This window comes from Lutra lutra, chromosome 18 (assembly GCF_902655055.1).
Source record: "Lutra lutra chromosome 18, mLutLut1.2, whole genome shotgun sequence".
In the NCBI taxonomy this organism is placed as follows: Eukaryota; Metazoa; Chordata; class Mammalia; order Carnivora; family Mustelidae; genus Lutra; species Lutra lutra.
Genome location: NC_062295.1, coordinates 11,866,522 through 11,889,773, shown reverse-complemented (window position 1 = coordinate 11,889,773; position 23,252 = coordinate 11,866,522). Strand labels below are relative to the sequence as shown.

General features: G+C 42.3%; 1 long non-coding RNA gene across 1 annotated transcript; it reads left to right on the top strand.

Moving 5' to 3' along the window:
* Positions 1-678: 678 nt before the first annotated feature.
* On the top strand, positions 679-23,025 carry LOC125091101 (uncharacterized). The gene is made up of 3 exons (XR_007124584.1): positions 679-748; positions 21,558-21,691; positions 22,177-23,025. It is a non-coding gene; the product is annotated as an uncharacterized LOC125091101 (long non-coding RNA).
* Positions 23,026-23,252: the final 227 nt, after the last annotated feature.

The window sequence follows — 23,252 nt, the reverse complement described above, 5'->3', positions numbered from 1 at the left end:
AGACTCCACATAGATGTGGAAATCCCAGAAACAGGCAGAATAGGTATATAGTTCATCCTGAACTAAGGAGAAGGGGATAAGTGTCCAGGACTTCAGGGGAAAGGAATGCAATTCCCAGGGCAATCAAAAGGACAGATGTTTGGTAATTAGAGGTTTGCCCTGCGCTACAGATGGGCCATGCAGATAGAAGTCATCTCTCATAATAACCCTTATTCTGGGAAAGACCCCCAATTGTATTTTTCTATGTAGCTAAGGGAGTGGCCAATATTTCTTCTAAGCCCGTAGGGTCTCCAGTGCCTTCGGCTCAAGATAATCTTGGGGCGCCTGGCTGGCTCAGTTGGTAGAGCATGCTACCTTTGATCTCAGGGTCGTGAGTTCAAGCCCCACATTGGGTGTGCAGCCTATTAAAAAAAAAAAAAAAAGATAATCTTCACGCCAGAGTGGCTCATCTTGGGACAGCCTGCCCACAGCCCCCGTGGTTGGCACAATGAAAGTGTTGTAAAAACCAGCCAATGAGGACACTCTTGTTGAAGCAGCTAACCAGTAAAATGGGTTCCCTGATCACTATGAAGTTAAGTGGGGAAAATGTTTTCCAACAGCAGAAGCATTGGCTTGTCTACAAGACAAAAGTTTGGTCCAGCGATAAAACACACAAAGCATGACTCAAACATATTTATATCTAGGAGATGGGGAAACTGTATGAAATCCATTTGTGTGAACAGATTTCCTTGGGCTATACTTTGGACAGGTAAGACAAGCGAGGTAGTCACATTCCTTGGCTTTCTTCATCTTTCCCCACCAATACTGGTTCATGAACACTGTTACTGTGTCAGTAGACCAATGGTTTAATGCATGTTCAAGTGTTAGTGGGAATTTTAGAACTTCTGGTAGGGCCAGATTGTTACTTGGTCCAATCCAGAATTCTCTCTTTTTATCAAGCCAACCATTTTTAGATTTTCAATATTGTTTCTCCCTCTCTGGGGCCAAACGTTGGATATCTCTTATCGGTTTTTCCAAAATTATCATTTGAGAGAACGTATCTTTGGACTCTGACAGAGGTCTGGCTATTGGTCTCCCTAAAAGTAGCATTTTTGGTGGAAATATCATTGACATAGATTACTTTGACCTCCAGGGAGTAGAGTCTGGAATGCTCCAGAATTTTAATAACAGGCAGAGCACCTGACAAAAGTATGGCATCTAATACATTTTGGACACAGGATCCATTTTTTTAAAGATTTTATTTATCTTTAAATAAATAGGGAGAGGGAGAGGAAGGGGGGAGAGGGAGGGGAACAAGCAGACTTCCTACTGAGCAGAGAGCCCGACATGGGACTCGAACTCAGGATACTGGGACCATGACTGGAGCTGAAGGCAGAAGCTTAACCCACTGAGCCACCCAGGGGCCCCATGCCCTGGCTCTTGGCAATAATAACAGAAAATAGGGTAATTTTGGTTTTGTTTAGAACCTTCATTTGCCAGACCTGAAAATTGAGCATTTTAGAAGTTTTTCTTTCAGATGACTCATCTAGGATGCAAGCCAGCTGGTTTGCCAAATTTCCTAAATCTGCAGTGGCTGGTTTTCCATCCCAACCTGGTCTTTTTAACTAAAAAGGTCCAGCTTATTAAAAAACACAGAGTTGAATGCCACTCACAAGGTGACTTCAACATCTAAAAGGAGACCAGAATATTCTTAAAAGCCAGTTTGGAGGGTCGCCTGGGTGGCTCATTCGGTTGAGTGTCTGTCTCTTGATTGTGGCTCAGGTCATGACTTCAGAGCGATAAGATCGAGCCCTGCCTCAGACTCCACGCTCCGTGGGGAGTCTGCCATGACCCCCCCACCCCCCGCCCCAGGGCTGTGCTCTCTCGAAAATAAAGAAATAAGTCTTAAAAAAAAAACACAAAAGAGGGGTGCTTGGGTGGCTCAGTGGGTTAAAGCCTCTGCCTTCGGCTCAGGTCATGATCCCGGGGTCTTGGGATGGAGCCCCGCATCGGGCTCTCTGCTCAGTGGGGAGCCTGCTTCCTCTTCTCTCTTTCTGCCTGCCTCTCTGCCTACCTGTGATCTCTCTCTCTCTCGCTCTGTAAAATAAATAAATTAAAATATTTAAAAAAAAAAAGACAACTTGGAGTTGACTATAATAGACATGCACAGGTTGATCGGGCTTTTGTGGGAAAGCCTGAGTTTTGTACCAGTCAGCAGGTTCTGACAATCTAACTTATTGCCTGGTGGAAATTTCCAGCAAGTGCTCTAGCATCTTGCCAAAAGTTAGGGGTTTGTTTCTCTCAGTCCCCTTCAGGATGTTCCCACTGGGCTACTTTCATCCAATGTTTGGCCTTTTCCTCACCAACAAGCCTGTGAACTAATAGATACAAATCCTGAGAAAGCAGATTGGTATGAGTGAATAACTACGCTAAAATTCTTCTGTAAACTTATGGGGGTCCTCAGTCACTTTGTGAAACTCTTCCACTGAGGCCCACGATTCGGCTGTAGTCCAGGTGATGTGGGAAGTGAAGGCAAAGGAAAAAATTAAATGTCCTTCCTTCCTTCAGTCCATGGACAAGTCCTTCAAACAGGCAGAGCAAACTTTCTCTGAGTGTTCAGCTGCCTTGATGTTACTCCTTTGCTAAGGACAAAATCCAATCTTAGCTTAACATTATCCCAATCCCTCTGGATCCCGTGGGTCTACTTTAACATATACAAATTCCTTTGGAAACTTCCTTTATCTCTACTGCCCCCAAGATCTATGTTAGCAATCATCCTCCAAGCGCATGGCCCAGTGATTGATATCTGAAGGGTCTGGTGACTGAGGGGGTTTACTAAACAGTAGTAAATGACCTTTTCCCAACAATAGCTAGCCCCTTCAAGGTCCTGGAAACCTTGCTTCCAGAATTCCTTAGAAACTTACACTCTCCCTAACCCTCTGCCAACTTGAAAGTATATAATTGCCCATTCCTCATAACCCCAGAGCTACTCTTTCTTCCCATGGGTCCTGTCCCTCTGGTTTAATAAAATCACCTTTTTGCACAAAGACATCTCAAGAATGCTTTCTTGGCCATTGGCGCTGAACCCCAACATCTTATCTAAGGAACATAAGAAAACTGAAGCTTCTTTAGAACCTCAGAAGACTTTAAAGAAGTAGGTTTTAATAGGTTCAGAAGAGGAGAGAGCAGAGAGAAAGTCTGATGAACAGGTAGCTTTGGCAGGAAAATGGTGCTGGAATTGGGGTCTGAGCCCCAGGTGGCTGCTTTGGTTCTAGAAATAAGAAAGTGGGGTCAATGAGGCCTCAGAGCTATTTTGATTTCTTTCAGTTACTTGCCTCAGGTAACATCAAAATAGTATTTTACAAATGGGCAAAATGAGAAGCCTCAAGGTACCATGTAAAATATTATTAAAATAATAATAATAGGAGTAGTAATAATAATAATGATAGACTTTCCATTCAGGTTTTTTCTTTTCTCTTTTTTTTTTTCTTCCTTTTAAAAATTTTTTCAGGGGATGCCTGGGTGGCTCAGTCAGTTAAGCGTCTGCCTTTGGCTTAGGTCATGATCCCATGTCCTGAAAATAAGTCCCACATTGGGCTCCTTGCTCAGTGGGGAGCCTGCTTCACCCTTTCCCTGCCCATTCCCCCTACTTGTGCTCTCTCTGTCTCTCTGACAAATAAATAAAACTTAAAAAAAGAAAAGAGAAGAAAAACAAAAATTTAAAAAAATTTCAGGAGCCATGGCTTTCTAATTTAATTTTGAGTAAGATAAGTATGGTGAGATTGAAAGTTCTCCATAATGAAGTTCTAAATTACTTCTGGTTCAGTTAGTCTACTTAGTTGTAGATGTGTATGTGGAAAGACCGTAGTTTTTAAACACAAAGGACAGGCCAGAGTTTCGGTGGGGGTGGAGTGGTGGCGGGAATCCCATTTCTTAGAGATTTTTCTCTAAAGCAAAAAGAAAAATCCCTACACAGCCATGTCAACAGGAACAGCCTGGTTCCAAGAAGAAATCAGAACAAAGGCCAGCATGGTTCTGTTGGAACAGTCCAGTTCCAAATAGGACTTGGACCAAAGGGCAAACAGGCACTCTCAAAGTAAAAACAAACAAACAAGAAAACCCAAAGCCTTAAAATAGATCTTGAAATCCAGGAGAAAGGCATGGAACTTGAAATCCAGGAGAAAAGCTACCTTCAATCTCCAGGGCTGGAGAGAAAGCAGTGAGCCCAGTAGGGTCTGAGGGTAGAGGTACCTGTTCGCTCACCAGCTTCTGAATTTGTTGGGGGTCTTCTCTGGATCCCACTTCTGATCACCAAGTAATGTTAACCTTAAAAATGAGGCTGTCTGTTATGTTACTGACAGTTAGGATGGGTTTATTCAGGAAGAGCAGAAAACTGCATCCAGGATAAGCAAGCTATGTCAAAACCATCAGAAGCCTAACAAAAGAGAGGAATATGTTTCACGGAAGAAAAGAAGGAAATTGGGAGGCATTGTTTCAAACGAAATTCATTAGAGAGAAGCAAGGGTTCAGGGTCATGACAGGTTCTCACTGGCTGGGTTGCAGGTCTGGTTGATTTCTTGTACAATCAATGCAATGTACATCTTTCTGGTCAGGCCAGTAACTGACAACTCTCTCCTCTTAGGATTCTTCTGGTAGGGATCTATAATTGACAAATCTTCCTATAACTGACTCTGGCTGGTAGGGCTCCCTCTACCAGCCTCCCCTTCTAGCATCCCAAGCCCACCTTAGTGAGATATCCCTTTATTACTTTTCATAGTTCTAAGTCTAAATAATTAGGGAAACTGGGGCCAGCATGGGTAACAGGCCATTGTGTGAGCAAAGGAGGATGAAAATTCTCTGGCATATTAAAGAAGCTGCCAGTGGACCAGTGTAGTTGATGTGGGTGTCTGTGTATCCAGGGACAGAGACACACAAGTGGAAAGAGGAGGCTAGGACGGCTTCAGTGGTCAAAAAGTTCAGGACATGATAGGGAGGGGAGCATTTTGTGAGGAGGGGGGAATCACAGAAGGGCCCTAAGTGAGGGGGCAATAACATGTACAGTTTTAGAATCCCCTATTAGGTAGACTGAAGACAGCATCGGTCATCAAGGTACCAGTTAGTTAAGATTTACGCAATATTTCAGCATTAAGAGCGAGAATGGAGACAGCAGCAGTAGTGGGGTATAGAATTAGTGCCTGGCCAAAAAAAAAAAAAAAATTGTTAAGAAGGTAGATTTGCTAAGGAAAGTCTGTGGGAGATTTCACTGATGAATCATAGCCAGAAACTTAGAAAACACTGTCCTATGGTCCTCTCTAGCCCAGTGGCTTTTAGGGTCTGAAGTTTTATACACTATGTCTTTTATGTCTTTGTGTTATTGAAGTACAATTAACATACAATGTTATACTAGCTTCAGGTATACAATATTTTGATTCAACAATTCTATATGTTACTCAGGGCTCACCTCGCTAAGTTTAATTGCCAACTGTTACCATGCAACGTTAATACAATATTGACCATATTTCCTATGTTGTATTTTTCACTTCTGTGACTTGTTTTGTAACTGGAGGTTTCTACCTCTTAAACACCTCTGTTCTGCAACCACACACACACACACACACACACACACAGCCGCCGCCCGCCGTCCACCTCCTCACCGCCTCTTTGGCCAACACCAGTTTGTTCTCTGTATTTAAGTCTGTTCTGTTTCTTTGTTTTTTTAGATTGCACACACATGTGTGTGTCCTTTAAATCACAGGCTTGAATCCTCTGTGAAGTCAGAGACCAACAGCCTCTCTTGCTCACCATCGTATTTCCACTGAAGGATCCCGAAACAGATTTTAAAATAGTTGTTACAGATCAAAGATTAAACAGTGTGTCCTTTAACTAATAGAATTAAAGTTCGTCATCAGACTTGAGAAGAAAATTCAAGTTACTTTTCTGATACAAACAAGTCTTTTTTAAGGTTTAAAAGAAGAGGGCACCTGGGTTGCTCAGTGGGTTAAGCATCTGCCTTTAGCTCAGGTCAAGATCCCAGGGTCCTGGGATCGAGTCTCTCATTTGGCTCCCTGCTCTGTGGGGAGTCTGCTTCTCCCTATGCCCCTCCCCCATTCACGATCTCTCTCTTTCTCTTTCAAATAAATAAATTAAGAAAAAAAAAAAGGTTTAAAAGAAGACCAGGGGCACCCGGGTGGCTTAGTCAGTATGAGCGTATGACTCTTAATTTTGGTTCAGGTCATGATCTCAGAGTGGTGATATCAAGCCCTGCCTGGGGTTGGGGGGTGTCCACACTCAGTGGGGAGCCTGCTTGAGATACATGCCTACCCTCTCCCTCTGCCTCTCCCCCTGCTCACACTCACGCTCTCTCTGATAAATCATCTTTTTTTAAAAAATAAAAGAAGTCCACATCAGAAGTTTTATGAAGAACAGCTAAAAGCTTAATAGCATTTGAGAAGATTTTTAAATTATTGCAGTTGAACAAGGCTTAGAATAAATTATACCTGCATTTTTCAGTGTTGTTTAGTCATAAGATATTTTTGAGTAAGTACTCAAAAAAAGTTATTATTTTTTGAGAGAAATGCTTACCTTACTTACCTGACAGTGAAAAGTATTTCTTACACAAGAACAAAGAACTAAGCTTTTTAAGCCCAATAACACAACCACCAGTGGATTCTTAAAAAAGCAATGTTATTGGGGCGCCTGGGTGGCTCAGTGGGTTAAAGCCTCTGCCTTCGGCTCAGGTCATGATCCCAGGATCCTGGGATGGAGCCCTGCATCAGGCTCTCTGCTCAGCAGGGAGCCTGCTTCCTCTTCTCTCTCTGCCTGCTTCTCTGCCTACTTGTGATCTCTATCTGTCAAATAAATAAATAAAATCTTTAAAAAAAATTAAAAAAAACAATGTCATGGGGGCACCTGGGTGGCTCAGTCGGTTAAGCCTCTGACTTTGGCTCAGGTCATAATCTCAAGGCCCTGGATCGAAACCCCCACTGAGGTTCCCTGCTCAGTGGGGAATCTGTTTCTCCCTCTCCCTTCCCCCCATCAAATAAATAAATAAAACCTTAAAAAAAAACAACACACAATGTCACAATAGCTCCTTTATAGGCTCCACAATCTTGATTAGAAAATGATGACAACAGTTTCTCAAAGGAAGCCACTTTCACACTTCAGTTTTTTGAAGTTTTTTTTTTTAACTTCACTCATTCTTTTTTAAATGTGGGAAAATACATATAACATAAAACTTACCATTTTAACTATTTTCCTCAGCTTTTTTGCAACGTAATCGGCACATAGCATTGTGTGAGTTCCAGGGTTCAAGGTGTATGATACGCTAATTTGATTCACTTATGAATTGCAAAAAATTGATTCCCACCATAGAGTTCGGTAATACCTCCATCACATTACAAAATTGCCATTTCCTTTCTGTGGTGACAACACTTAAGGTTTACGCTCTTAGCAAATTTCAAGTACATAATACGGGATTTTTTTTTTTTAATTTTCCAAATTATTTATTTATAAAGTAGGTTCCACACCCAGTGGGGAGCCCAACACCAGGCTTGAACACATGACCCTGAGATCAAGACCTGAGCTGAGATCAAGAGTCACAGGCATGGGGTGCCTGGGTGGCTCAGTGGGTTAAGCCTCTGCCTTCAGCTCAGGTCATGATCTCAGGGTCCTGGGGTCAAGCCCCATCCTGGGATCGAGCCCCGTCCTGGAATTGAGCCCCATATCGGGCTGTCTGCTCAACAGGGAGCCTGCTTCCCCCCTCTCTCTCTGCCTGCCTCTCTGCCTACTTGTGATCTCTCTCTCTCTCTGTGTCAAAAAAAAAAAAAAAAAGAGTCCTAGCCTTAACCAACTGAACCACCCAGATGTCCCTAATACAGGATTATTAATTAAAATCACCATGCTGGATGTTAGATCCCTAGAACTTACTTGTCTAATAACTGAAAGTTTGTACCCTTTGACCAACATCTCTCCATCCCCTCTCTCCCCGCATAACATTCCCTCATCCTCTGGTGACCACTGTTTTACTATTCTTATGAGTTCAGCTTTTTTAGACCACTAACACTGTATGTGATATCATACAGCGTTTGTCTTTCTCTGGCTTAATTTTACTTAGCAAAATGCCCTCAAGGCCCATCCATGTTGAGTCAAATGGCATGATTTCCTTTTTGCTCATGTCACAGCTGAATAATATTACAGTATGTGTATGTGTAACTCTTTTATTTCTGAGTTGAGTCTTCTGTCTTTTTTTAATCTAGATAAAAGTTTGTCCATTTTGTTTATCTTTAAAAAATGCTCTCAGTTTCGCTGACCTTTTCAATTATTTTTCTGGTTTCTATTTCATATATTTTCTGTTCTGATCTTTGTTATTTTCTACCTTCTGCTAACTTTGGTCTTACTTTCTTCTTTTTCCAGTTCCTTGAGGTGTCAATTTATGTGGTTGATTTGAGATCTTTCTTTCGTTCTTAATGTTGAGTTTCTCTCTATAAAGGTGCCTCTTAGAACTACCCCTTCGGCATCCCATAGGTGTTGCTGGTATGTTGCATTTCCATTTTTGGTTTGCTTCTCTTTGACTTCTTCTTTGACCCATAGTTTGTTTGGGATGGTGTTGTTTTATTTCCATATATTTGTGAATTGTGGAGGTTTTCTTCTCTTGATTTTAAGTTTTTATGCTAGAGTGTTTGGAAAAGGCACTTGATATGACTTTCATCTTTTTACATTTGCTAAGACTTGTTTTGTGACTTATTGTATGAGTTCACCTGGGGAATGTTCTATACACTTGTGAGAAGAACATGCGTTCTGGTGCTTTTGGATGAAACGTTCTGTATCTATCTGTTAGATCCATTAGATCCCTTTGCTCTATGGTGTAATTCAGGTCCTGTCTTTCCTATTTTTTTTTTTTTTTAGATTTTACTAATTTTTTAAAAAAGATTTTATTTATTTATTTGACAGACAGAGAGGCAGGCAGAGAGAGAGGAGGAAGCAGGCTCCCCGCTGAGCCCAATGCGGCTCGATCCCAGGACCCTGGGACCATGACCTGAGCCAAAGCAGAGGCTTTAACCCACTGAGCCACCCAGGTGCCCTTACTAATTTATTTTTAAGTAATCTTTACATCCAAAAAAGTGCTTGAACTCACAACCCTGAGGTTAACAGTCCCAAGCTCTACCACTGAGTGGAAACTTGTTTTATTATATAGTACATGAGCTGGGACTGATGGGATGGGGTAGCTTTCGTGGGTAACCACCATGCTGATCAGCAGTGGATGGTCACTCTGAAGGCCAGAGATGGGCCAAAGAGGCTGCCATTCTGCATCATGGTTTTCCTGAGGCCACCCATCAGCTCCCAACCCCACATTCTGATCCTGAGACAGAAAAAGACATCGAAGAGTGCCCTGGCCACCGTGTCCACTGCATAGCCCATCACAAAGCCCATGTTCATGAGGTTGAAGCAGCTGGACTGGGACTGTCTAGTGCCCTGTGGTGACCTGCATCTCATTGGAAGCTTTGGTCACTCAGTTCTCAGGTCCTCTGTTTCCTTATTCGATGTCTATCCGTTGTTGAAAGTGGAGTACTGAAGTTTCCTATTATGATGGCATTGTCTAGTTCTTCCTCCATATCTATTAGTATTTGCTTAATATATTTAGGTGTTCCTCTGCTGGGTGCCTACATATTCACACTTGTTGTATCTTCTGGATGGATTGACCCCTTTATCATCACATGATGAACTTCTTGGTATCAAACCATATTGGGCTGAAAGTCTGTTTTGTCTGATATAAAGGGTAGCTACCCCTGCTCTCTTTTGGTTTCCACTTGCACAGAATATCTGTTTTGCATTCCTACAATTTGAGTGGAAGCATGTCCTTGGAGCTGAAGTGAATCTCTTGTAGGCAGCAGATAACTGGTTTTTCTGTTTTTAAACATTCAGTCACCCTGTGTCTTTTGATTAGAGAATTTAGTTCATTTACATTTAAATTGGGGGTGCCTGGATGCCTCAGTCAGTTAAATGTCTGTTCTATATGAATCGTTGCTTTCATGATTTATTCCGCAGAATGACCGCCTGGATCTACATGGACACAGGCAGGATAAGGAATATTGTTTGTGAGACTCGTGTTATGTAAAGAACCTTGAGAGCCTGGTTGATTGAAATATGCTATCTGGCCTCCAGGTCAGAACTGGCCCTCCTGTTCTGGACAGCGAGAGCTACGAACCTTGTCTCGCATCCCCTCCACCTCCAGGCTGGGCTGACCCCCTAGAATGGAATTCAGGAGGGGAGGCTCCTTGAATATGTAGAAACATGATAACATAGAAATGCAGCTTGCTCCAAACTGCACGTAGGTGAACAAATGTTTAGCTTCAAACCCTATCATTTACCCTATCAATATGGCCATTATGGGGATGATCATTTGGAAGGCTCACCTGAGGGGAAGGCTCCATCCAGACCTCCAGGACTCCAGCCTGCCTGTCTCCAGGGGGTTCTCCAGCTGATGAGGCTGGATTTTTTTTTTTTTTAACTCTTTGGGTTTTTTTTTCTTTCTTTTTTATAATTATTTTTAGTAACATATAATGTTAATGTATTATTTTATTTATATTTTATTAACATATAGTATATTATTTGCCCCAGGGGTACAGGCCTGTGAATCCTCAGGTTTACACATTTCACAGCACTCACCATAGCTCATACCCTCCCCAATGTCCATAACCCAACCACCCTCTCCCTACCCCCCCACACTCCAGCAACCCTCAGTTTGTTTTGTGAAATTAAGAGTCTCTTACGGTGTGTTTAAGTACTCAATTTGATGTAATTTTGCCATATTCTCACTTATTGCCTAAAATTACCCTCATCTATGTGTAGATTCCTTTCCTCTTTTGTTTCTATTAGGTTTCTATAATAATACAGTTTTCTTTCCTTTTCAAAACCTAAACACAGCCATTGTGAATCTTTTGTTCAGAACAACATCAGACTCTTGGTTTTGGCTCAGGTCATGATCCCCTGATCCAAGATCGTGAGATCCTGCTATGAGATCAAGCCTCATGTTGGTATCTGCACTCAGTAGTGAGTCTGCTTGAAGTTTCTCTCCCTCTGCTCCTCTCCCCACATGTGTGTACTCTCTGTCTCAGATAAATAAATCTTTAAAAAAATTATGATAGGTATAGACTTATTCTTATCATTTTGTTAATAGTTTTCTGGATGTTTTGTAGTTCCCCTAATCCTTTCTTCCTTTCTTTCTGCATACCTTTGTGAATTGATGATTTTCCATACTGGTATGATTTAATTCCCTTCTCTTTATCTTTTGTGAATCTACCATAGGTTTCTGCCTTGTGGTTACTGTAAGGCTTACATATAACATTATATAGATATAAACATCTACTGTACCCTAACTTTGATTGCATACAAAAATTCTATCCTTTTACTTATCTCTTTTTATTCTTTTTAAGATCTTATTTATTTATTTGAGATAGAGAGTGAGAGTGAGAGCCGGGAGATGGAGAGGGAGAAGCAGGCTCACTATAGAGCAAGGAGCCCAATGAGGTGCTCAATCCCAGGACCATGGGATCATGACCAAAGCCAAAGGCAGATGCTTAACCAACAGAGCCATTCAGGCACTCCTCCCCTTTTATGTTTTTGATGTCATAATTGACCTGTTTTTATTTTGTGTATTCATTAACAAATTATGGTAACTACAGCTCTTTTTAATACTCATGTTCCTTAACTTTTACACTAGACTTAAGTGGATTATACTCCACCACATTACAGTAGTCTTTTGAACTGACTAAATATATACCTTTCCCATGTGTGTATTTTCATTTTCGTCATTTTTACCCATTTTCATCATCATTCATTTTCGTTTTTCATTTTCATCATATATTTTGTATATTTTCATGATGTTTTCATGTTACTAATTAGTGTCTTTTCATTTCAATGTGGAGAACTCATGTCAGTGTGTGTTTTTTTAAGTTTATCTATTTAAGTAATCTCTACACCTAATGTGGGACTTGAATTCACAGCCCCTAATCAAGAGTCACATGCATCTACCAACTGAGTCAGCCAGGGGCCCATTGGGAGTCTTCATCTCTCCTTCATTTCCAAAAAAATGACTTTGCCAAGTAAAGTATTTTGGGTTGGCATATTTTTTTCTTTCAGCACTCTGACCATATTATCCCATTCTCTCCTAACTTGTAAGGTTTCTGCTGAGAAATTACCAATACTCTATCTGTGGGAGTTCCCTGTTAAGTTACAGGCTTTTATTTTTCACTTGCTGCTTTAAAGATTGTTTTGATATTTGATAGCTTTATTATAGTGTGTCCTTAAGAGGATCTTTTAAAAAATATTTTATTTATTTATTTGTTTATTTGAGAGAGAGGGCGTGATCAGGGGAGAGCAGCAGAGGGAGAGAGAGAAAAACTCAAGCAGACTCCATGCTCAGTCCAATGTGGAGCTCTATCTCATGATCCTGAGACCGTGATCTGAGCTGAAATGAAGAGTTGGATGCCTAACCAACTGAGCCACCCAGGCACCCTTGAAGGAGCTCTCTTAAGTTGATTTTGTTTGGTGACCTATGAGCTTCATGAATGTGGAAATCCAAATCTCCCCAACAGAGTTAGGAAGTTCTCAAACATTTTTTCTTCGAATAAACTTTCTGACTCCTCCCTCTCTTCTTCAAGGACTCCAACAATTCACAAAGTGTTAATTTCTTCTCTTTTTTCTTTCTTTTTTTTTTAAGATTTTATTTGTTTATTAGACAGAGCGAGATCACAAGTAGGCAGAGGCAGGCAGAAAGAGAGGGGGGAAACAGGCTCCCCACCGAGCAGAGAGCCCAATGTGGGACTCGATTCCAGGACCCTGGGATCATGACCCGAGCCGAAGACAGAGGCTCAACCCCACTGAGCCACCCAGGTGCCCCTCTTTTTTCTTTCTTTTTTTAAAGGCTACTCAAATGGTTATTTTGATGGTATCCTGTAGACCACAGATTATTTCTTCACTCCTTTTCCTTCTTTTCCTTTGTTCTCTTCCAACTGGATAGTTTCTAAGTCTGTGTCTTCTATCTTATAGATTCCTCTGCTTGGTCCAACTGCTTTGGGGGTTCTCTATTGCATTTTTCATTTCTTTCACTGTGTTCTTCAGCTTTACAATTCCTGTTTGGTTCTTTTTCACGATTTCTATCTTTTTGTTAAACTTCTCACTTTGTTCATATATTGTTTTCCAGATTTTGTTGAATTTTCTTTTTGTGTTTCCTTGAAGCTCATTGGGTTTCCTCAAAACAGCTATTTAAATTCATCATTAGGTAAATGAAAGATCTCCATATCTTTGGGTTTGGCTACTGAAAGATTACTGTGATCCTTGGGTGGTGTCATAGTACCTTGATTTTCCAGGTTCTCTGAAGTTTTGTATTGCTATTTCTGCTTTTTTTTAAATTTAAGATTTCATTTATTTATTACACACACACACACACACACAGAAAGAGAGGGAGCACAAGCCAGGGGAGCAGTAGGCAGAGAGAGAGGGAAAAGCAGTCTTCCCACTGAGTAGAGATCCTAACCTGGGGCTTGATCCCAGGACCCCCGGATCATGACCTGAGCTGAAGGCAGACATTTAACTGACTGAGCCATGCAGGCACCCTGCCATCTTTGCTTTTGAAGTAACAGTCACCTTCTCCAGTTTTTTACAGAAGCCTTTTGGAAAGAGGTACCCTCTGTCAGCCCAGCTAGAGATTCTGAGGCTGTCTTAGACCTTATATGGATACACTTTCTCCATGCTTCTTGCTCCCTCTGCTTATGGCAAAATTCTTAAGCTTCTCTGCTTTTTCTGGATGCTGCAATGCACCAATCTGAGTTCTGAGAGAGCCTCTCTTTCATTTTTCCAAAGGTGGTGCTAAAGCTTTGTAGCAGGGGGAGACCACAAACTAAAGTTGTAGTCTCTCCATGGTCCACAGATTCAGGCCAGCTTTCTGTGTGTGTTTGGTAGCTCTCTAACAAAGTCTGCTCTTGCTGCTACTGTCAGAACCACACACAGTGAGCAGACCATGGGGCTGGGGGGAGGGAGGCAGACAGCACCTGGGTCTGTCTGCCTATCACTTGATGTACAGTTGGGCAAGACTGCTCCTTGGTCCCTTGGCTTATGGTCCTGGATCCCACAAGTCTTCCAGTGCCACTTTGTGCATGGATTAAGGCCAAATTTTTGTTGTTGGGCATAAGGACATCTGTGCCACAGTGTTGCTGACATCACCTACCCCATTTTAGCCATTTCTAAATGTACAACTCAGTAACATTTAGTATATTCACACTGTTGTAGAACCATCTACCACCATCATCTCTGGAACTTCTCTATCTTCCGAAACACAAAGTGTATATTTATTAAATGCTAGCTCCCAATCATCCCTTCCCCCAGTACCTTGTCACCACTATTATACCTTCTATCTCTATGAATTTGACTAGTCTAAGTCCCTCATAAAAGAGGAATCATACAATATGTGCCCCGTTGTCTCTGTCTTCTATTTTTTCTTTATTTATGTTTTATTTTTTCCCCATAAAGGTGTGTATTTATTTTTATTTAAAATTTTTTCCCAAAAAGATGTTTTAATTAAAACTCATGGAAAAGGACCCATGGGCAGAAAGGGTTGCACTGGAATTGTGCTGAGCGACTGATTGTATTCTTTTAAGTTGGGAGGTAGTGATAAAGGAAGTTTGCAAAAGATTTTTCCTGTGTTAGACAAAACTCGCAGGATCCTGGAGGTCTGGCTATTATCAAGCTAAGGTTGCTTTTTGCCTCTAGCAGCGTGTTAACATTAAGGCAGCTATGAGGTTCTTGAGGAATGTCATACTCTTCCTATCTCAGGTCTTTATCAATGGGCTGCAAGTAAGGAAATTTATCTACATTTCTTTTGCCTTTGTTCTCCTCCTCATTTCCCCCATGAACAATTCTGACCACCTCGTGCCAAGCCTCCTTCATGTTGGCCATAACTTCAAGCCAACAGATGCTCCTTTCTACTCAAGGAGATTCATGTATGTTGTCTGCCTTGGATTCAGCTGCCTCTACCTTTCATAACTCCAAAATAGAAATTCCCCAACTGACCAACGTTGACCCAGAGGTAGGGACATCTCTACACCCCTGTTCATCAGGAATAAGTTACAGAAGGTAAGACCTTCCACCTTCAGCAATCTTTAAGACTTCAGTGTCTGTTTACTTTCAGTTAGCATCCATGTTCTTTTAGGTTCATCCATGATGTAGTACATGACAGAATTTTATTCCCTCTTAAGCTCATCCTTTCCAATGTATGGACATCCTGTGGGGGCAACCTGATGGCACAGAGGCCAGCTGCACAGGTTGGGGGGAGAATTCACCCAAGACAGGACAAAGGAGATAGAAGTCTGTTGACTACACCACAAGGGAGATACAAGCAAGACAGGAGAGGATGAGACTATGGGCCACAAGGCAGGGGTGGGGACTGTGGTTGAAGGGAGAAGGTGAGGAGGGATGGGAATGTATGGAATTTTCTTTTTTTGGTAACTGTGTCCTGGTGAAAGTAACTTATGGGTCAGCCAGGGCTCATTTTTTGAGGTGAGTTACCTACTGGGCCTGATATATTCATGCGGGGTGGGGGGGCATATCTGTCACCTTGGGCCCTTCTATCCCACACAGGTTTCCATTGTTCAAGTTGGTTTCTTAAGAGCGGCCTCTGCATGTACCACATTTTGTTTACCCATTCATCAGCTGATGGACATTTGGGCTGTTTCTTCCTTTTGGCTACCATCTTTATTCTTGACTGTCAGTCCAAGAATTTGAAATTGGCTCCAGAGTGCAGTCTAAGTCATCCTCCCTGTTAGTGATGTCGGAAAGATGTTAGAGTTCGAAGCTGATGGCCAAGGAAGAATCCTTGAGATGTCTTTGGTGCAAAAAGATGGTTTTATCAAAGTAGGGGGACAGGACCTGTGTGCTGAAAGACCTGCCCTGGGGTCATGAGGAGTGGCCCATTTTATACTTTCAAGTTGGCAGGGGGTTAGGGATAGTTTAAGTCTGTAAGGCATTTTGGAAGCAAGGTTTCTAGGATCTTGAGGGGGTTAGCCATGTTTGGGAAAAAGTCATTTATTACCATCTAATAAAATTGAAATCATGAGACCCTTCCTATCAGTAGGTCATATGCTTCAGGATGATTGCCAAAATAGATCTTAAGGGTAGAGATAAAGGAAGCCTCCAAAGGAATTTTTGTATGTTAAGGTAGACTTACAGGATCCTGGGGGTTGGGCTAAGACTGCTTCTTGCCCTTAGCAAAGTATTAACATCTAGGCAGCTGAGTTCCTAGAGGAATGTCACTCTGCCTGTTTCAAGGACTTGTGAATGGGCTGTAGATAGTCAGGAAATTTAATACATTTTTCTTCTGCCTTTGTTTCCCATATCATTAGTATCACTTGAGTAAAGTACTAGCTATCTGAAAATAAACAAATTCCAGCCTCCTCACAATGATCTTTAAGAAAATGGTAGCTGAAGACCCGTGTAGAGTGTACCATTTGAACCTTAAAAATATAATTTTTTTCCTTGTTACTGGTAATCGTTCATTTCTGTCATAAACAGTTTCTCTATTGAACTTCTTTTTAATGATTATTTAAAATCTTAAAGATTTTATTTGAGAGAATGAGAGAGAGAGAGAGAGAGAGCATGAGAAGGGGGAGGGTCAGAGAAGAAGCAGACTCCCTGCTAAGCAGGGAGCCCGATATGGGACTTGATCCCAGGACTCCAAGACCTTGACCTGAGCGGAAGGCAGTCACTTAACCAACTGAGCCACCCAGGTGCCCTTGAAATGTTTTTAGAGATTTTATTTATTTACTTGAGATTGAGCAAGAGAGTGAGTAAGCAAGAGCTGGGGTGGGGTAGAAGGAGAAGCAGATACTTTGCTGAGCAGATACCCCAACGTGGGGTTTGATCCCAGGATGCTGGATCACGACCTGAGCAGAAGGCAGACGCTCAAGTGACTAAGCCACTCAGGCACCCCACTAAGCAAACTGAACTTTTTCCTCCTTTTCTTTAAGAAATTTAGTTCTTTAGGGGTACCTGGGTGACTCGGTCAAGTGTTCAACTCTTGGTTTCAGCCCTGGTCATGGTCAGGTTGGAGATGGAGCTCCACATTGGGCTACAAACTCAGTGGGGAGTCAGCTGGAGATTTTCTCTCTCCGTCTCCCTACATCCCTCCCCCACTCGTGTGTAGGCTCTCTCTCAGCTAAATTGATCAATGTCTTTTTTTTAAAAAGTTTAGTACTTTAAAAAAAAATCATCTTTTTTAAAAAAGACTTCTTTTTAAAGTGGTCCTTTTAAATAGAGTGTATTAAGTATTTACGTTTTATTTGTGCTCAAGCTGGTGTCCTTTCTTCACAATTCACAATTCAACTATTATTCCTTAGAGATTTTTGCTATTGTTGTAATTGCTTTTTTTCCCCTTTCCATTTCTTTCTTTCTTTCAATTTTTTTTTAGTGTCTCCCTAAATTCCAATTAGTTAATGCACAGTGTGATCTTAGTTTAGTTTCAAGTGTACAACAGAAATTTTAGATAATGGAGGAATGAGGGTCAAACCAAGAATCAAGCAATTAAGTTCTGATCTAACTTCACTGTTATCTAAATAGCTTGGACCTCCTGAAAAAGACGTTCTTGGGGGAACACTGAATGCTTTTTTAAAGATTTTAGTTCTTTATTTTAGAGAGGGGGAGAGAAAGAGAGAAGGCATGCCAGCAGGGAGAGGAGCAGAAGGAGAGAGAGAGACTCTTAAGCAGACTGTGCTGAGTGTGGACCCTGATGTGGGGCTTGATCTCATGACCCTGAGATCATGACCCTAGCTGAAACAAAGAGCAGGAGAATTGGGAGAGGGAGAGAGAGAGAACGTTAAGCAGTCTCACACCCAGATCAGAGCTGTGGCAGGGCTCCATCTCACAACCCTGAGAATGCAACCTGAGCTGAAATCAAGAGTTAGATGCTTAATTGAATATTTTTAAAGGGCAGATTCAAGGGTCCCAGCACTCTTTTGGTTGCAAAGGACAAAAACCCAAAACAAACTGGGATTAGGGAAAAGCAGGAATGTGTTGGTTAATACTGAAGTGGGGAAGCACCCAGGATTGTTGGAAGTGCTGGTGGGCAGGAGCTTGGGCTCAGAGTCTGGGCTTGGACTTAATGCCACCAGCACTCTTTCTATCTCTGCTTGCCTTCTTTCTGCCTGTGGCCTTTCTCTATTAGGCCAAGAAAATGTTGACTGCCAAGTCCAGATTGCTTGGTAAGAGGTTTTCTCATTTTTGTTTTTGTTTGCATAATTCATTTTTATGGTTCCTATAACATGCATACATGCCTCTCTTTCTCCCTGTCTTCCAGTATATCTCATCTTTTAGCTTTATGTTTTATGTCTCTGTGGGATCAACTGTATATAAATATTTATTACTCCTGGTCTGCCTGTTATCTTCTACCTACCTTTTTTTCATTTTACCTTTAATGTTTTCTGGGTTTCATGTATCACTTGGGGAGTCATTGTTCCCTGCTCCTTAATTATAAATGCAGGATCTTTTACAATGTCTTTGCAATATTTTGTAATTGTGATTTCTAGGTTTAAGTCTTTTTTAAAAAAGATTTTATTTGAGAAAGGGAGAGAGAGAGAGAGAGAGAGAACACAAGAGCAGGGGGAGTGGCAGAGGGTGAAGGGGGAGCAGCCTCCCTGCTGAGCAAGGAGCCTGACTTGGGACTCGATCCCAGAACCTTAAGATCATGACCCGAGCCAACAGCAGACGTTTAACCCACTGAGCCACCCAGGCGCCCCTAGGCTTTAAGTCTTTAATCCATTTGGAATTTATTTTCTGCATAATTTGAGAAAAGGAATTAAGTATTTGTCTTCCCAAATGGGTCTGTTCTTACTTTGGGGTTTCCACAGAAGCAAACCCAAGGATCCAAATGCAAGTCATTTATTTGAGGGCAAAAGGAGACACCCTCGTCAAGAGATTGGGAAATGAAACAAGAAAAGGCAGAAGAGTTCATAAAGGGGATGTTCTTAGTCTCTCTGGGCGACTGGAACTTCACCCCCCCCCCCCCGAGAATCAATGTGTGATTTATGCCAACAGGAGGGTGAGGGAACTGGCGTACTCATTTGCCAAATGGCCAGTCATTAGCTGAAGGTCCCTCCTGCGAACACTGATGCCCTGTGCAGATGACGAAATGGTCTCCAGAGACTCGGGAAAGCTCTTAGCCAGAGAAAAGCTCATGTCTGCAGTTGGAAATTGCACCTCTGAATTCATTAAAGGAATACAGGCGAGGCATTCACAGTGTTGCTACAAGGCTCCATTTATCCCAGAAGCTTTATTAGTTGTTTTGTTACAGATTTGAAATACTACCTTTATCATGCACTGCATTTCCATATATACAGGCATCCTTTTGGGCTCTCTTTCCAGCACCACCCAATATGGTAATCACAAGCCACACGTGGCTTTTGAGCGTTTGAAATAGGGCTGGTCCCTGTTGACCTGTTTCCTAAGCAAAAAAGGCACACGGGACGTTGAAGACTCGGTATGGAAAAGATAATATATCTCAATATATTTTCCTGTTGATTGTGTGTTGAAATATTTTGCATGCACTGGGTCAAATACATGTATAAAACTTAATTCCATCTATTAATGATTTTATTTTTTTACTTGAGAGAGAGATAAAGTGAGCAGGAGGAGAAGCAGAGAGAGAGAAGGACAAGCAGACTCTGCACTGCCCATGCAGCCTTTCGTGGGGCTCGATCTCATGACCCTGAGATCATGACCTGAGCGGAAATCAAGAGCTGGTTGGTTGCTCAACAGACTGAGTCACCCGGGTGCCCCATACTTATACTTTTTAAAATGTGGCTATTAGAAAACTTAAAATAATGTCATTTGCATGAGATTGCTCTATATTGTAAAACCGATCTCCATTCCTTTACATTTCAGTATGAATTTTATCAACTTGCCCAGTTCTAGAGGAAAGCTCTGTTAGGATTTAATGGGACTGTAGTGGCTTTTGAAGAAGGGTTATCTTTTTGTTACTGTGTTTTCCCATCTATAGGCATATTCTATCTCTCCATTTATTTCAATTATTATTTTTTAAAGATTTATTTATTTGAGGAGGGGGAAAGAGACAGCATGCATGTGTGCATAGGGGGAGGGGGAAGAGTGAGAGAGAAAATTCCAAACAGAATCTCCAAAGAGCTTGGAGCTCGATCTCAAAACCCTGAGATCATGACCTGAGCTGAAATCAAGAGTTGGCCACTTATCAGACTGAGCCATCCAGATGCCCCTATTTCAATTATTCACAATGTTTACATTTTTTTCCCCCCATAGAGATCTGACACAGGTTTCTTAGATGTATTTTGGGGTCTGGCAGCTTTCACTGTTCTCAATAATGTATTATTTCTGTTGCATTTTCAAATGAGATATTGCTGAGGAATAGATGTATTCTAGATTTTTAAACATACTTTCTCTTTAGTGTTAACAGTTAATGCATTCTAATTTTAAGTAACATTGTACCTGTAACTAAAAGTCATTTTGTTGCTTCCTTTCTAATCCTTGTACCTCTGGCCTTTTTTTCTGCCTTACTGTGTTACTGCAAGAAGCACGAGTACAAAGTTGAATAAAAGCTGTCCTGTTCCAAACACCTAATCTACTGAGCCACCCAGGCATCCCTGGAATGATCTTTTCTATCAGACAGTTCCTTTCTACCTTAGTTTCTACATGATACACCTTGGGCTTAGAATGATTGGCATAGCAATTTTTACTGTCTGCAAATGACCCTAAAGGACTAGGATACATAATGAACAGACTGAGTTTTGACCTCTGCTCACCATCCATATGTCCATTTACAAGCCCCCCCCCCTTTTTTTAAGATTTCATTTATTTGACACAGAGAGACCGCAAGCAGAGGGAATGGGCAGATGAGGGAGAGGGAGAAGCAGGCTCCCGGATGAGTAAGGAGCCCAAGGGAGGACTCGATCCCAGGATCAGGGAATCATGACCTGAGCCAAAAGTGTATGCTTGACTGAGCCACCCACGGGCCTCTCAGTTTACCCCCCTCCCCTTTTTAAAGAGTTTATTTATTTATTTGACAGACAGAGACCACAAGTAGGCAGAGAGGCAGGCAGAGAGAGAGGTAAGGGAAGCAGGCTCCCCGCTGAGCAGAGATTTCCCCGATGTGGGGCCTGATCCCAGGACCCTGGGATCATGACCCGAGCCAAAGGCAGAGGCTTTAACCCACTGAGCCACCCAGGCGCCCCTCAGTTTATCCTTCTTATTCTCCCTCCACATTCATATAGTTGAAGTTATGATATTTGATATTGATATTTGAGAAGGGGTCACGACCCCCTCTTACTCATGGAGGTTCCAGCTCCCTGCACAAGCAGACTTGGTCTCCATATACAACCAAGCATGGAACCCAGGAAGAACACGGGGCACCAGATTTCACAACCTTGCCACTACTGATGTTTTTTCCTTGTTATGGACTGAATTACGTCCTACTAAAATTCTTATTTCAAGCCCTAACTCCCAAGGCGACTTTATTTGGAGATAGGACCTCACTTAACATCCCTTACCTCTTGATTTGCCCTCAGGATGGCATATCCTTCATTGGAAAATGCTGGTGTTCCTCTAAGAAGAGGAGGACACACTGGAGATTTCTTCCTTCGCATGCACAGAGATGCAGCCATGTGAGGACACAGGGAGGAGGTGGACATTTGCAAGCTGGGTAAGTACTCACCAGAAATGGAACCCACGAGCACCTCAATAGTAATCTTCCAGCCTCCTAAAGGTAAGAATCCCATTTCTGGGGGCGCCTGGGTGGCTCAGTGGGTTAAAGCCTCTGCCTTAGGCTCAGGTCATGATCTCAGGGTCCTGGGATCGAGCCCCGCATCGGGCTCTCTACTCAGCGGGGAGCCTGCTTCCTCCTCTCTCTCTCTCTGCCTGCCTCTCTGCCTACTTGTGATCTCTGTCTGTCAAATAAATAAATAAAATCTTTTAAAAATATATATATAAATGTACTGAGACACATTTCTGTCGTGTAAGCCACCCAGTCTGCAATCTGTTACAGCAGCCCAAGCAGACTATCATGGTCTGGGTTGATTCTTTACTGTGGGAGGGCTGGCTTCTGCCCCACAGGACAGTTAGCAGTCCCTCTGGGCTCTGCCCCCAGCAGATGCCTGTACTAGCCCCCTCCCTATCTTCTCTTTCCAGGGTGGGACACCCAAAGGGACTCCACGTATTGCCAAGACCAAAATCACCCCAGCAGAGAACCACAGATGGAGAGGAACTGGGGAAGGTCTAACTGGTCCTAAAGGCGCTGGCTCTGAGGCTTTCTTCTCCACAGGGTTGGGCTGTGAGGGGGGGAAACTACCCTGGGGAAGAAGAGGCGAAGACCTTAGGCTTCAGCACACACAATCTCAGAATCCTGAGAGTGGACAAGAAGACATTCCCATCTTGCCCACTTTCTGTTTCATCAACAACGACTGCACTGATTTTTTCATATTTTCTGGGGCCCACCTAGTTGGTGCTCCAAGTAGCCTAAAAGCTGGGTCATCCTTGATTTTAACTAGTGGGTTGGTTAAAAGTGAAATGGGAGGGGCGCCTGGGTGGCTCAGTGTGTTGAGCCTCTGTCTTCAGCTCAGGTCATGATCTCAGGGACCTGGGATCGAGCCCCGCATCGGGCTCTCTGCTCAGAGGGGAGCCTGCTTCCCCCACCCCCCGCCCCGCCTGACTCTCTGCCTACTTGTGATCTCTGTCTGTCAAATAAATAAATAAAATCTTAAAAAAAAAAAAAAAGAAAAGTGAAATAATGAATTTGGACCTTTGCTATTCTAGAGGGCATTGATTCCAAGACTTGGGAGAGATCTAGCAAATTAGTTCTGCAGAATTTCTCACTGAACCCACCTCTTCTGTCGGTTCTTTTATTGTATCACTAGTATTTGGAGAGAACGTGGAATGAAGGTGAATCTTCCCTCTGCCCTCAACACAAGGAAAGCTTTGCTGAGAATAAAAGGGAACTAATTGGAAGCAAAGTTTTGGTTGCTATTGCTTAAAAACTAAAATTTCATGCTTAAGAAAAGTAAACAGAAGATAGACTTGAGGCCAGGCTCTGCACACTAGAATGGCTAACAGGCACATTCAGACTGCTGCGGCTAGATTCCTTAGGAGTTCATTCTATAGGAAGACACCAACATGTTTTGCTGGTCTTTGACTAACCTTCTCCGTTGTTCCACCATAGCATTCGTATGTTGAGTAACAGTAGCCAGAGAAGAACTAGCAAGAGGAGA